The sequence below is a fragment of the Lutra lutra genome, chromosome 15, assembly GCF_902655055.1.
Source record: "Lutra lutra chromosome 15, mLutLut1.2, whole genome shotgun sequence".
NCBI classification, from domain to species: domain Eukaryota; kingdom Metazoa; phylum Chordata; class Mammalia; order Carnivora; family Mustelidae; genus Lutra; species Lutra lutra.
The window spans coordinates 836,308-842,307 of NC_062292.1; positions in this window are offsets into that span (position 1 = coordinate 836,308).

Genomic DNA, 6,000 nt, shown 5'->3' on the forward strand with positions numbered 1-6,000 from the left:
CAAGCCGGCCGTCCACGCTGTGAACCGATATGTGGGCCCAGGGCTTCGGGTGGGCCCTGGGAACTTCTACGTGGCTGAGAATGAGAGACATTACTCAGAGGTGGAGAGAGCCCACTGGGCCAGTCAGTTCTTGATATTACTCTGATTCAACCCCTGGTGTGCAAAACTGTTGCTTTTCTGGTCGAGTTTATGAAGTTAAGAAAAGTGTAGGAAATCCTGCCATTTGTTTGTTTGTTTATTTTTAGTTTAAAAAAAATTAACATATGGTGTACTATTGGTTTCGGGGGTACAGGTCTGTGAGTCGTCAGGCTTACACACTTCACAGCACTCACCGCAGTATGTACCCTCCCCAGCGTCCACCCGGCCACCCTCTCCGCCCAGGAACCCTCAGTTTCTTTCCTGAGATTAAGAGTCTCTTATAAATCCTGCCATTTTATCTCAAACACTTAAAAACCTCATGGCCCTCAGCCTCACAGTCAAGTTTGTCATTTAGCCCCTCCAGTTTCTGACCGCCTCCTGTGGGGTCCTCTGTTGGCAACTGTGATTTCTGGGACTCCGTTTCCAGTGCTCTCTCTGAGGCTCTGCAGGTGGGTGATGTCATGGCGGGTTGGGGCTTGACTAAAGGGACACGATGCGTCATTTAACGGTCATCTCCTATATCCAAAAAGTCGTGAGGCTTTGATTACCTAGAAGGAAGGGAGGGAGGGAAATTGTCTTGAAAGGGCCCCCGGCAATGTCGCAAGTTCACTTGCTGGTGGGGGTTCGTGGCATCATGTGAAGTCCACGGCAGTTGGAGGTCAGCAGTGTCCTGCTGCCCGAAGAGGCTGTGCTGTTCTCAGCACGACAGACTGCTGAGGTAGGTCTGTCCTCCGTCAAGAACAAATGGATTTGGGATCGCTGTGATGGCCACCAGAGTCTGTGAGAGCAAGCGGCTGGCTCTTTACATGCGTTAAAAATAAAAGTGCTGTTGAACACTAAGGGACTTCAAAGCTCCACAAGAACGGAGTGCACTTGTGAGGAAGGGCCAATTTCCGTCACGCGCTGGAGGGTTTAAAGAGGGAGAGAGCAGAGAGTGTGCACCACAGAGGCAGGTTTGATGTCTGTCACACAAAGGGAGACAAAAGGTCTTGTGGAGGTTGCTTCTTGATGCCGAAGAGCACTGTGGGCGAAGACGTGGCGCCTCAGAATCCTGACCTTTATTTATTTATTTATTTATTTATTATTATTTTTTATCCTGACCTTTATTTGTAAAGTTCTTCCCTCAGTGCATCATTTAGCAAAATCCCACCTGTTTGCCAAAAACAAAACAAAGCAAGCAAAAAAACAAGCTCTTTACTGCTTATTTTCTTTCTCTATCTTCATCATCCAACTGCCTCCTAAAGGCAGGGACTGTGACTCTCACTGGGCCTCCAGGGTCTAGCTAGCATGGCGCACTCAAGGATTGTCTTGAACGAACAGCTGTCGTTTACTGCAAGGTCCGTCGGTATTTACAAATCAACCAACTGATACATCACGGTGATAAGAGAAAGGGTACGAACTGTAGGGTCATTTCAGTAGATGCAATGCAAGTGTTTCACAGAGTACAGCATCCATTCATGATAAAACCTTCAACAAAGCAGCTTTAGAGGGAACATACCTCAACATAATAAAGACCTTATATGAAAAACCCACAGCTAACATCATCCAAAATGGGGAAAAATGAGAGCTTTTCCCCCAAGGTCAGGAACATGGCAGGGACGTCCACTCTCAACACTGTTATTCAACATAGTACTAGAAGCCCTGGTCTCAGCAGTCAGACAACAAAAAGAAATAAAATTCATCCAAATTGGTAAGGAATAAGTAAAACTTTCACTATCTTCAGATGACATGATACTATATTTAGAAAACCTGAAAGACTACCAAAAAATGGCTAGAACTGATACACAAATTCAGTAAAGTCACAGGATACAAGATTAATGTACAGAAATCTGTTGCATTTCTTTTTTTTTAAAGATTTTATTTATTTATTTGACAGACAGAGATCACAAGCAGGCAGAGAGACAGAGAGAGAGAGAGAGAGGGGGAAGCAGGCTCCCCACTGAGCAGAGAGGCCGATGCGGGGCTCGATCCCAGGACCCTGGGATCATGACCTGAGCCGAAGGCAGAGGCTTTAACCCAGTGAGCCACCCAGGCACCCCTTCTGTTGCATTTCTATACACCAATGATGAAGAAAGAAAAATTTAGGGGTTAGTTTCATTTACAATTGGACCAAAACCCATAAGATACTGAGGAATAAATCTAACCAAAGAGGCAAAAGACCCACACTCTGAAAACTATAGAGCATTGATGAAAGAAATGGAGGAAGACACAAAGAACTGGGAAGACATTCCATGCCCATGGATTGGAGGAACAAATATTGTTAAAACGTCTATACTACACAAAGCAAGCTACACATTTAATGCAGTCCCAATCAAAATACCAATAGCATTTTTCACAGAACTAGAACAAACAATCCTAAAGTTTGTGTGGAACCACAAAGACCTTGCATAGCCAAAGCAACCCTAAAAAAGAAAAGCAAAGTATCACAAAGGCATCATGATCCCAGATTTTAAGTTATATTACAAAGCTGTAGTAATCAAAACAGTATGGTCCTGGCATAAAAATAGACACATAGATCAATAGAACAGAACAGAAGACTCAGAAATGAACCCATAATTATATGGTCAATTAATCTTAAAGCAGGGGAAAATATGGCATGGGAAAAAGTCTCTTCAGCATATGGTGTTGGGAAAACTGGACCACGTTCTTACACCATACACAAAAATAAACTCAGACTTGAATAAAGACCTAAATATGAGACCCCAAACCATAAAAATTTCAGAAAAGAGCACAGGCAGTAATTTCTCTATTAGCCATAGCAACTTTTTTTCTAGATAGAGTCCCCTGAGGTCAGGGAAACAAAACAAAACAAAACAAAACAAAATAAACCATTGGGACTACATACAAATAAAAGCTTCTGCACGGTGAGATAAATCCAACAAAACGAAAAGACAACTTACTGAATGAGAGAAGATATTTGCAAATGACATATCCAATAAAGGGTTCATATCCACAATATATAAAGAACTTAGCTCAACACCCCAAAACCAAATAATCCAATTTTATTTTATTTTTTTTTTAAGATTTATTTATTTATTTGACAGACAGAAATCACAAGGAGGCAGAGAGGCAGGCAGAGAGAGAGAGAAGGAAGCAGACTCCCCGATGAGCAGAGAACCCGATGCGGGGCTCGATTCCAGGACCCTGGGATCATGACCTGAGCTGAAGGCAGAGGCTTTAACCCACTGAGCCACCCAGGCGCCCCACCAAATAATCCAATTTTAAAATGGGCAGAAGACATGAACAGACATTTCTCCAAAGACAACATCCAGATGGCCAACAGACACATGACAAGATGCTCCACATCATTTATCATCAGGGAAATACAATCAAAACTACAGTGAGATCCCACCTCACATCCACCAGAATGGCTAAAATAAAAAACACAAGAAACAATGATGTTGGTAAGCATGTGGTGAAATGGGAACTGTCTTGCACTGTCAGTGCAAATGCAAACTGGTGCAGCTACTCTAGAAAACAGTATGGAGGTTCCTCAAAAAGTTAAAAATAGAGCTACCCTACGTCCCAGCATTGTACTACATGGTATTTACCCGAAGAATACAGAAATACTAGTTAAAAGGGATATATGCACATTGATGTCTACAGCAGCATTATCTACAATAGTCAAATTATGGAAACAGCACAAGTGTCCATCAGTTGATGAGTGGATAAAGAAGATGTGGGGTGTGTGTGTGTGTGTGTGTGTAATGGAATATCATTCAGCCATAAAAAAGAATGATATCTTGCCATTTGCAACAACATAGAAAGAGCTAAAGCATTATGCTCGGTGAAATATGTCAGTCATAGACAAATGCCATATGATTTCCCTCATATGTGGAATTTAAGAAACAAAACAAGCAAAGGAAGAGAGAGAGAGAGAGGCAAGCCAAAACACAGACTCTTAACTCTGGAGAACGAACTGCTGGCCACCCGAGGGGAGGGCTGGGGGATGGGTTAAACAGGTGATGGGGATTAAGGAGTGCGGTTGCGCTGAGCACCAGGTGATGTATGGAGTATTGAATCACTATATTGTACACCTACAACCAATATTACACTGTATGAATTTAAATAAAAACTTAGAATTGGAAGAAGCCTTCCTCTGGGGCGCTGCGTCTCCCCTTCTTGCCTGATTGAGGATATCAGTCTCTGTTGCTGCTTCTCTTTCCTGCGCCAGATGAGTGGTCCCGTTCCCACAAAGATCGGCCTGGGTCCCATTCTACCCGAAAGCCCTCTACCGCCCTGTCTGGAGGTAGAGTCTCTTTCTCAGGCATGATGGGCAGAGGGACCTCATTGCCAATGATTCTGCTAATGTTACGTGGTGATACGAACACTTGTCCCAAGGGAGTCACAGAAGCCAGAATGGAGACGGTGACTTAGCTTGTCTGCTTCTCTGTTCATAATAAAGAAGCCGGTTCTCTGTGTAGCTGGGTTTCTGACTTGGTTTCCTACAGCCACCAAGAGAATACAGATAACCAGATGAGACTTTCTCCTGCTTCCACCACCATTTCTCCCAATCTACCTTTTCTCCTTTGGATGAAACATCTCCATGCTCACCGGTGCAAGTCTCCTCCAGGGCCCGAGGCCCCATCCCCTTCTCAGCTTTGGTTCTACTCTCTCTTGCATCTTTCCTTCTCTTCTGGACTTCTTAATCAACAGACGAATATGCTGTGCTATTTCCTGTCTAAAACAAAATTTCTTTGGGTACCTAAGTGGCCCAGTCATTTAAACATCTAACTCTTGATTTCCGCTCAGGTCATGATCTCGAGTTGTGAGATCAAGCGCTGAGTTGGCCTCTGTGCTGGGCATGGAGCCTGCTTAAGATTCTCTCTCTCTCTCTCTGTTCCTCCACAGATAAATAAATAAATAACCAACCAACCAACCAAAACCAAATTTCTCTTGAACATATGTGTCTCTCGAACTACTGGCCCATTTCTCTGCACCTCTTATGGCTAAACTCCTCAAAAGAGTTATTTCTACTAATTACTTCCACTTCCTTTTCTCACTTCTTCTCTTGAACACATTATAGCCAAGTTTCTTTTTCCCACACAAACTAAGGCTTACTTGTGTCAAGGTCAGCAATGACTGGGATGATGGTTTATCCTATTTTGTTCACATCAGTTCTGGTTTACGGCTGTTGTCCTGGCACATTTTAATTATTAAGAGCTTCTTCCTTCACTCTTAGAAATGTTCTGTTTTGGGCAAAGATTATACGGTCATTTTACCTACTCAGAACCTTCACATCCCAATCCAGTGGTGAATGCCCATTTCTTACTCTCCTGACTGGCTCATCTCACCTTGTTCTGGAAATGCTGCCTTCCCGACCCCAGGGCACTAGTCTTTCTTCTTGCCACTCTCTGGAGCTGTTTTTCAGTCTCTGTGGGGTCCTTGAACCTCTGTCCTATTTTCAGTCTTTTTTTTTTTTTTTTAGATTTTATTTATTTGACAGATCACAAGTAGGCAGAGGCAGGGAGAAGGGGAAGCAGGATCCCTGCTCTTAACCCACTGAGCCACCCAGGCGCCCCCTATTTTCAGTCTTTGATGACCTCATCTAATCTTTAAAATTTGGTAGTATTGATGGCCAGAGTTATGTGTTTGGTGCCTGGGCCCAACCTCTGAACTCCAACTCTGTCTCCGTGTGGATTTCTCACAGACACACCAGCCTCAGCACATCAAACGCCAGCTCCTGGTTTTCTCCTCAGACCTCCTCTCCACCTCAGTCAACGACAGCCTGCATTCTCCTCCTTGGGTCCAAATCCTCCCAGTCCTACACTACTGCCCCCCCCGTCCCATAGTTCCAGTCTAATCCAGCAGCAAATCTGTCCTCTTTAAACTCACAATGTGTCCAAAATAGAGTCATTTTCT